The sequence below is a fragment of the Quercus robur genome, chromosome 4 (assembly GCF_932294415.1).
Source record: "Quercus robur chromosome 4, dhQueRobu3.1, whole genome shotgun sequence".
In the NCBI taxonomy this organism is placed as follows: Eukaryota; Viridiplantae; Streptophyta; class Magnoliopsida; order Fagales; family Fagaceae; genus Quercus; species Quercus robur.
Window position 1 is genome coordinate 85517704 of NC_065537.1, and position 9938 is coordinate 85527641.

The window sequence follows — 9938 nt, forward strand, 5'->3', positions numbered from 1 at the left end:
CTCGCTAATATAATGATAACATTCCCATTTCTTTTTCTTTTTCTTTTTTTAAAGAAGATAACATTCCTATAAAAATTATAAAAAAAAAAAAAAAAAAAAAAAAAGAATAAAGTGCCAAATATAAATTTGGGTTATCCAAAAATTTTGAAGTTTACTAAAATAAAATGAAATAAAATAAATCTTGTTCGTAGATGAAGATGTTGAGAAACAAGTTGATAAAAATAAATAAAATAGCAGTAAAAGTATAAATTAAATCAAAACATGTTGTAATTAGGTTTCATATACAAAAAAAAAAAAAAAAAAAAAAATTGAGGTAACTTGTCCACTTGGTGCAACCAAAATTTTTAAAATCTTTTGTTACATGGTATATACTAGTCACTAACCTGTGCTATGCACGAGATTAGTAAATAAAAATTAAATATAATTATTTTATTTGAAAGTACATTTATTTGAAAATTAATAAAATTAAGTAAAAAATTTAACTGTACGCAAACTGCTGAAGGAAGATAACAATATTTTGAATTTGTACCACTTCTTGAATCATAGCCATACAAAAATCTTTGCCTAGAAAGCAGTAACAATTTCAAATAAAAATGTGCAATATATGCACACTACAGCAGGTAGAAAAGAAATATAACTATGCAATAATACATTTTTTGCATTTAGATCCAACAGGGAAAAAAAAAATCCCTTGAAGATGCCAAGCCTTGGCATATGATATGATATCTATAAAATGAACTTGCTTGCAGCTTCATGCAGAGCTGAAACACCAACATAGAGATCTGATATAGCCCCAATCTTCCATGGGTCAAATAATTTGGTGAAACATTAGACACAATCACTTATTTAAGAAATTAGTACAAAAGATCATATCAGGTTGGACCATTTTATTAGTTGAAAAAATTTTCAGCAAAGCCAAAGCTTATCTACAAAAAATCAATGAATTCCAAATGGAATCAAAGGCAACACAAATAATGATAATGTTTATTGCAATGGTAATTATCTCTATTGCACTTACAGTTCATAAAGGTAATGTTTATTTCCATACCTACAGTTTGTTTAGTATGTATGTAAAGTTGACTTAATATGTATCCTTCTCAATTGCATTACACACGGAATGTACAATTTTGAAGCAAGTCACATGGTTTGGTGAACCAAACAAAATCTAACACAAATAAATATATAAAACATAACCAAATCTAACCTTTATACCTTATCTAATCCAAATGCCTCAAGAAAATACCCAAACCTAGATCATATTTGTTAAAGAAAATATATACTATATTTAACAATATTTGACGCACAAAATTTTAAATTAAAAAAAAAATACCAGGAAGAATATATGACCTTTAGTTTGGTATCAATAGTGACATAATGAAAGCCAATCAATATATTAACTAACCCCTATGACAAAGAAAGACAACTCAAATCAGTAATTTTATTTGGTAGAACAAAATAGTATATAATTGATGTTAAGATGTGGTTGTTACTTAATGTCACCAATCACAACAAATAAAGAGAAGTATATAGGCTGCTAATCCAAGTATAATCTGTTTTTTTTTTTTTTTTTTTTTTTTTTTGAGTAAATCCATTAGAAACTGTTAGTAGAAAAAGACACATCTATCATCAAAAGCTTAGGTAACACACTAATGACATAAAACTAACCGTCAAGCGTTAGTTTTAAAACCAACACAAGGTATGTAATAAACTAATAATTTTAAAAAAAAGAAAAAGGAGTTCAAAGTGGGATATAAGCAAATAAAGGTATCATTAAATAGAGACACAACTACTAAAATGGCTTTCATATCAATATCTAGAAATTCCTAAGGAAATAATATTCTCAAAACTAACCGCACACCACTTTGACTCCAAGAAAAATTATGAAAAGACCAAGGTAAAAGTTCTAAAATTTTAAACCTCCTACTCATATCAAACAAATGCTCAGATCAATGACCACTACAATTTTAAATCCTATCCATCATAAATAACCTAAAATTTACACATGCAAAACTACAAAAATGCTGCTTTAATATTAGGGGGAAAAATTAGAGTAAAAGATTATCTGCATAGATATGATTGTATCTCAAACCCAAGATTAAACTTCAGCCTTAATTATTTCAACAGCATACCAATTATGTTTTAAAAGTAAGTTTGCATCTGACAGAATTCAAGTAACTAAATACATGCTGATCAAAATGAGCAATGTCCATTGAAGCAAAATTAAAAAGGGAAACTAAAAAAGGTCAGTCATGTTGCATACCAAATCTGCATTATTGATGACAGCAACATCTGCCTGTTTCAGTGCAGTCAACTCAAAGGCTCCCTTAAAGATCCAAGTGGGAGTTTTGGCAGTTACACCACAACATTAACCCATTAACCATTACTATCTCTAGATTGTGCTACAAGCTCCACTGCTTTATCAATAATATATGCTATCAGTATAGCACCTCATTGAGTAAAAATATGTGTGTTTCAAGACTTCATCAATTAAATCAAGATAGTAATCAGCATCAACCGAAAGAAAAGATTAAAAAAAGAAAAGAAAAGAAGTCAATCACAATAACAACAAAAAATCTAAAGATTTTCTCAAACAAAACCCAATAACTATTTAGCATCAAGTCAACTGTGCCTAAAATTTTTATTGAACCCCATAAACAAAACTATCCGCAACAAACAGCTCATATATATCACTGAAACAATCTACATCAATATAAATTAATTTTTCAGCCAAATAAATTAATCACCAGGCCAACTCTTAGGCCTTTCAAACACACACACACACACACACACTCACACAAAAAAACCTAATTGAAGATATATAATAACTACTCAACTTCAAGGCTCTGTTCTATGCCCAAATCAATGACCGCTACAGTTTTAAATCTTATCCATCATAAATAACCTAAAATTACACAAACTGATTTACAGATGAATTGTATTTTTGTATGATGTAATGTAATTTTTTACGTCAAGGCAAAGTTAAATGATGATTCCAAAGAGCAACAACAAAAAGCATAGCGATGCGAAGGTCTATTGGCATATTAGAGACTTGTGATAGAATTTAACTTGCCTTTTTCTTTATACCTAACATTATAAAGAGAAAACATGACTTAATATGAAAAGAAAACAAAAACTTGGAAAGAGAAAAACTTTTTGACAAAATAGTATTAAAGAGACTATAACATGAATTCACCCAAAAATTATGCCCATGACAAACTAAACACGTTACAATTGAACAAATACAGCATAGCCTCCTCTTATAATACTTTGCCACTAAACACCCTTGCGTTTTTCTAAATCCAAATATGTTGCAATGAAGTGCTATATTAATAAACTGAACTGCCTCAGGTGAAATCCTAAAGTCTATTGTTGCATGCTTATATGCAAATTGGGTCATGATCTATCATCTATCAATTGCAGAAAAACCATGTAAACCAACTGACTTGCCACCACCTCATTACAGTTAAGCTGCAACCAACTGAGGTTTGAGGACTAATGTGCACATGAGTTTTGACATCTGACATGATTTATATCTATTTATAAAGAAAATTTCAACATTAAAAAATAGCATAAAACCAAAAATGCACAATCCTAACATAAATCAAAAGGAGTGGGAATAAGCACATCAAATAGTCCAAACAATTAAATTTCCAACATTCAAACCCAAGTCAGCACATCCCTAATCTGCATAAAGCAGAATGTAACAACGTCTAAGATATTAAACATAAATATAGAATTTAGTGGGTAATCATCAGATAGTTTATGACAGTTCATCTACACTATTATCCCAACACATGTACAGACTTTTAACTTACGTAGATGCAAAAATGCCAAGTAATACCAGCTGCTCTTAGAGGCATTATGTTGAACTCCTAGCAGATATAACCGAGAAATAGCACTTGGTTAATCTTCAGGTGTTGAAAATTGAGGGAACCATAATTTCCAGTATCTAAGACATATTTAGAATAATGGAATTCACAATTCAAAAACATATTGATACATCAAGTAAAATTTAAGGAACCAACATTAGACTACCTAAACTACTTCCGGAAATTTTTTTAAAAACAAATCAGGTAACAAAAAAGATAACAAAAAAACTATACTTGGGTTAGATATTGGAGTGTAGTAGAAGAGGGCAAAGAGTAGAGCAAACATTTTGTTACGACCACACCCACATGTTCTTACTACATCACCTTTGCCTTGTTTTTCCTCATTAATTGGCAGTTTTTTCCTGTATCAATATTCATAGGCCAAAAAAAAAGAAATTGAAGTTTATATGATATCCCAAAGCATTAATAGGGAAACTAAAACAATTCCTTAACTCAACACAAATCAAACAAAACAAAGAATCAAACAAAACACAACAAAAAATCTATTTGGGTTTCTCATAAATGATCCTAGAAACCAATGCTTATGACCAATCTTCAACCAACAATAATTCCCACAATTTATATTCAAATAAGAAACACATACCCACTAGAAAAAGACAGCCCTTGACTTCTGCTTAGGGGATTTTGTGGGAAGTTTTTTGGGACTATGTGAAATCAATCAAAAAGGGAAAAAAAATAGAAGCAAGAGATCCTTAAACATAATACCTGATCTTGAATCAGTGGTAAAACAAAACTAAATAAATAAATAAATTCAGATATAAGAGGAGGAGGAGAAGAAACGTACCTAATAGCAAGCGATCTGGTAGAGAAGGAAGCAATTGAATTGTAAGATTTTCCTGTGTATCGTGGGTCTTTATTAGGATTTCAGTTTGGGGGTAACAGAGACCACTTTTTTTTTTTTTTTTTTTTGATAGATAAGAAAGAAAATATTGTTAAAAAATGAATAGTAGGAAAAATACATAGGGTTCACAATAATGAACAAAGAGTAACAGAGACAACTTGTAGTTGGATACTTGGGTTATACTTTGTAACCCTATGATTGATTGCCACCCTCTAGTCTAGATGGAAACCAATTTTCTTAGAAAAATTTCAGTATGACCAATCAATGTGGCAAATTATGCAGAGGAAAATCATTAAGGAATTATTACCTTTGCTTGTTTAAAATAGAATCAGCCAAAGACGTCTTTCTAGGATCAACATGAGCCACAATCTCTATAGAATAAAACTAACCCCAAAAAGAATCATTGTGGAAAATTCTTTTTAACAAACAAATTCAAGCAATCAAAATCAAGCAAATCCATCTTACAATTTCAGACACAATTACACAAACCCACTATGAAGACATACGCTTTTATCAAACCATTTGATTAACAAAATCGCATACAAAAATAAAAAAACACCAATAAAGGAAAACCTGAGAAAAACCGAGAGAGAACGGTCTGATATGGAGGCCGGGTTGGAGATTGAAAACGTTGGAACCCATAGTCATGCCCTTGCAAGCTTTCTGCGAAATAACTTGGGTCTGTGTTTGAGAGAAGGGTAGAGGGTAGAGGTTCTGTGCTTAACGGTGGACTGAAAGGGAAAAACAAAAGCAAAGGCACAATTGAAGTGAAATTGAGAATATATAAAGAGACAGTTAAAGAACTTACCCACTGAAAGTCTGAAACGGTGTTTTTTTTTTTTTTTTTTTTTTTTTTTAGGGAGTAAAATTTTGGTCAATGTGTGTGAGGGTGAGGCAAAAAATATAAAATATTTTCTTATCCAAAAAAATAAATAAAATATTTTATTTGGGTTATTTGTAGGTTGGTTTTCAAAAAAAAAAAAAAAGGCTTATTTGTTAATTTGTCACAAATTTAAAGGAGTGTTTTTCTTTTTTTTAATTTCTACAAACCACTAAACTAAAAGGCACAATGTTTTGGTGTTTTAAAATGTAAATGTGGCATTAATTTATGTAGTCACGTGGCACAATGAGGCGCGATCAATAAAAAGTCAAACATTTTGGCTATTAGTAATTACTAGTTGCAAACCCGTGCTACGCACGGGAACCTACCTATTTGTGTAGTAGACTCATCTGACTTCAACTTGTGTTACAATTTGATGAAAAAGTTATTGCTTGAATGTGTAATGGCTTACAAAAAATAACTCAAAAATTCAAATATTAAAACTTCTGAAATGACATCTTTGAAATTATTTAAACAAAACAAAATATATATGATTACACGATAAACAAATATAAGAGAAAGAATGGCTCAATTTAAAAGAATAATCCATGACTATAACTATTGAAATCTACCAGATAGTTTTAGATATTGCAAAAAAATGAATCTAAGAAAATATAGATTTTCAAAAATTCCAAAAGGTATAAATTTTTTATAAAAAAATCAAAAGATTTAGAGCTTACAAATAATAGAAAAAAAAAAGTATATATGTGACTACAAAATAGGAAAACATAAGAGAAAGATGTGTTATCCTCAAAAGAATAATTCATGGCTATAGTTATTGAAATTTGTCAAATAATTTTAGATATTACAAGAAAATAACTAAAAAAAATCTAGATGTTAAAACTTTTGAAAGGCCAAAGAATCATAAGATTCACTTCTTATAGATTATTGAAATTAAATAAAATATATATGACTACATAATAGAGAAATATAAGAGAAAAATTGATTGTTGAAATCTACCATACATGTTCAAATATTGCAAAAACTAAAGCAAAATTCAGATGCTACAACTTCTAAAATGCCACACACACACACATAATTGAAGAATTAGAAGATTTAGAGCCTAGAAGTTATTGAAAAAATTCAAAAATATATATGACTATTCAAAAGAGAAATATATGTTCCTATAAAAAGCAAAAAGTTTTAATGGGTCTAAACTTTAAATAATGAAAAAAAAATGGAATCATAAACAATTATAGGTATAGGGTTTGGTGATTTATAGTTGTATAAAATAAAATAAAATATTTTTCTCACATGTTAGTTTGTGCTCCTAGCAACCCTACAAAAACAAAAGGAAAAGGGGAAAAAAAAAATCCATGGAAAACCATTAACAAAAATTTTTAATGGGTCAAAACTTTAAACAATGAACAAAAAATAATCATATACAATCATAGGTACAGGATCTATGGTTAATCATTATATATTTATAAAGCAAAAGAATTAGAAACTCCAGATTAAAAAAATCAAAAGAGACGTATAAAGATCAATGGTTGTAAAATACAATAGTTAATCGTTATATATTTATAAAGCAAAAGAATTAGAAAACCCAGATTAAAAAAATAAAAATGTACATATAGAGATCAATGGTTGTAAAACCTAGAAAGTCAATTTCATACCGAAAGCCATTTCGGTTTGGCAAAAAAATGGTATGTTTCGATACCAGTTAATACCGGTGTACCGCTTCGGGTTTACTGATATTTTATTATTAAATTAATAAATATTTTATATAATCTATTAAAGATATTGAAAATTTTAATTAAGTCCATCCCAAATTTATTTTTGATGAGAAGTCCATCCCAAATTAATATGTTCAGCTCCAGCCAAGTGTTAAAACTCAATATGAATATATATTAACTACTAATTTGAGAATTAAAAAAAAATTAAATCAAAACTTACAATTAGTAACTTAATATTTGCCACCTGGAAGGTTGACAAACCACATAAATTCATTGATTTGTCCACAACTTTTTAGTGGGTAGACCGTATACTTTCACTTACTTTTTGAAACATGGGGTATAGCTAGGCAATGAAATAAAATAATAGGGTAAAAAAGAGAAAGAAAAAGATAGAAAGTAAGGGTGTGCAAAAAACCAACAAACCGAAAAAACCGCTTTAAACTGACTAAACCAAAACAAAAATTTTGGTTCAGTTTGGTTTCAGTTTTATTATATAAAAAACCGAAAATTTCAATTCGATTTTCAATGGTAAATTCTAATACACCGAACTGAATTATATTAAATAATAATTTGTACAAATTATTTCAAAAAAGTTTCTGGTATCCTAGTAGCAAGGACACGCGCTTGTCTCCAGTCAGCCCAAGTTCGACCCTTAGTAATAGCCTTTTTATTTTTCCTCTTCTTATAACCAAAACTACGTCATTTTTTGGGGTTTGTTTTATAACCCTATTAATCCTATTTTCAGCATTTGTCACTCACTTCAAGTCTAATATATTTTGGGTTTTCTTCTTCATGTTTGGGTTTCAAGGTTTCTCGGTGTTTGGGTTTTGTTCTCTCTCTCTTCCATTGGCAACATCAAGAAGCAAGAAATGAAAAACCCAACAAACATCAAAAACAAGATTCAGAGAGAATCAAGAACAAGAATCAAGAAATCCACCCAATGATCTAGAGAGAAAACATCAACAAACCCCGTTGTCATCGCCGCCTGGAGCCTTCGCCACTTGGGTTCAATCGCCGCCGCCTCCTTCGCTATCGCTGCCTCTCTGGTTTGATTTTTCTGTCTTCGTGGTTTGGGTTTTGTTCTTTGTGGGTTTCTGTTTGGGTTTTAAGGTTTCTGGGTTCGTGGTTTAGGTTTTGTTCTTCGTGGTTTGTGTTTTGTTCTTCATGATTTCTGGGTTTCAAGGTAGAAGGTTGTGAGTTTGGCTTCACCGGTACGCTTCTTGTCGTTCTCACTTTTTCTTTTTGGTTTTATGTTTGCTACTTTGCTTGGTGCTTGGTGTTTTGGTGGTGAGAAAACGTGGGAAAGCAAAGGGATTTTCTGGGTTTGTTAATTTTTTTTGGGTTTGTTAATTTTTTTTGGGTTTGTTAATATTTTATGGGTTTCTAGGTTTGTTAATTTTTTTTTTCTTTGTTTGCTTTCTTAGAAAATAGGAAACCAAAAAAACCCACCGAAACCGATTGATTTTCAATTACTTTGGTCAGTTTCGGTTGAGAATTTCACAAACCAAAAATTTCGGTTTCGGTTGGCCAATACTTAGAAAAGCGACCGAAACCGAACCAACACACCCCTAATAGAAAGAGAAGCTAAAAGAAAGAAACGATGAAGACACCGTTAGAAAGAGTTGTTAACACCGACGAAAATGAGAGGACAAAAATAACACAGCGATGAAGAAGAAATTGAAGGCACTTGCGATTGGGTTTGAAGAGCATTTCTTATACTGGCCGGAAGCACAAATACCATCCGAAATGGCCGGTATAGACGGAACCATCCGGTATCAACCGAAACATCCGGTATTTAAACCGGTACATTTTAAGACATTTTTGGTACCGGTTTGGTGACCGATAAGAATTTTTTCGGCTGTACCAGCCGATACGGTACAATTTTAACTTGCTTGTGTAAAACACAATCTTTGGTACCGTGTTTAAATGGAATTTCAAATGCTTGTCCTATGTCTCCCATCAAGTCTTCTAGGCAATAAGTACGTTTATTTGGGTGTTATGCTTCGACATTAATCTTCTTCTTTTGCTCCTCATCCTTAGCTTAGAGGAATAAAGCAAAGATTTGCAAAGTCATATAGGAAAACAAAGATTAGAGGAATAAAGCAAAGTTCTTCAAAGTCAAACAGGAAAACAAAGATGGCTTGTGTAGGTTAGCCTGCGGATTGGGAATGGGAAAACAAAGATGACTTGCGTAGGGAAGAGTTCTAGGGAAAGAAGAGGATTTATCAAACAACTGAGGAGAAAGAAAGGAGGTCTGCATTTAATGAGATTGAGGCTTTTGTATTATTGGGTTTTAGAAGAAAGAAAATCAGAATTTTTATTTTTTAAATAATGCTGACGTGGAAAATTATGGGAGTTTCAGAGGTTTCGGTTTTATATATATATATATATATATATATTGATAATTATATATAGATTAGAATTTTGCCTACGTGATGTATGACTTAATAAAAAATAATTATATGCAAAAATATTAATCTGATGGTTATTTTTTATTTTATATATTTTTTGGTAAATCTTATTTTATATTTATACTAGTGTTATGACTGTGCAATGCACGGTTTAATTAAGAATCATATGTGACTTAAACAAAAAATGACAACAAATAAATTTTCTTATTTATCTAAAAAATTGATAGAGATTTATAAAAA

The 9938-nt window shown here is 30.4% G+C and overlaps 1 long non-coding RNA gene across 3 annotated transcripts; it reads right to left on the reverse strand.

The window, feature by feature from the left end:
* Positions 1-497: 497 nt before the first annotated feature.
* On the reverse strand, positions 498-5640 carry LOC126724136 (uncharacterized). 3 transcript variants are annotated; one of them, XR_007654632.1, is made up of 3 exons: positions 5305-5636; positions 4675-4726; positions 498-4231 (listed from the first exon to the last, which is right to left on the reverse strand). It is a non-coding gene; the product is annotated as an uncharacterized LOC126724136 (long non-coding RNA). The 3 variants fall into 3 exon arrangements; XR_007654633.1 differs by lacking the exon at positions 4675-4726 and having other exon boundaries at positions 5305-5640; XR_007654631.1 differs by having other exon boundaries at positions 498-4726; positions 5305-5640.
* Between the last annotated feature and the right edge of the window lie 4298 nt (positions 5641-9938).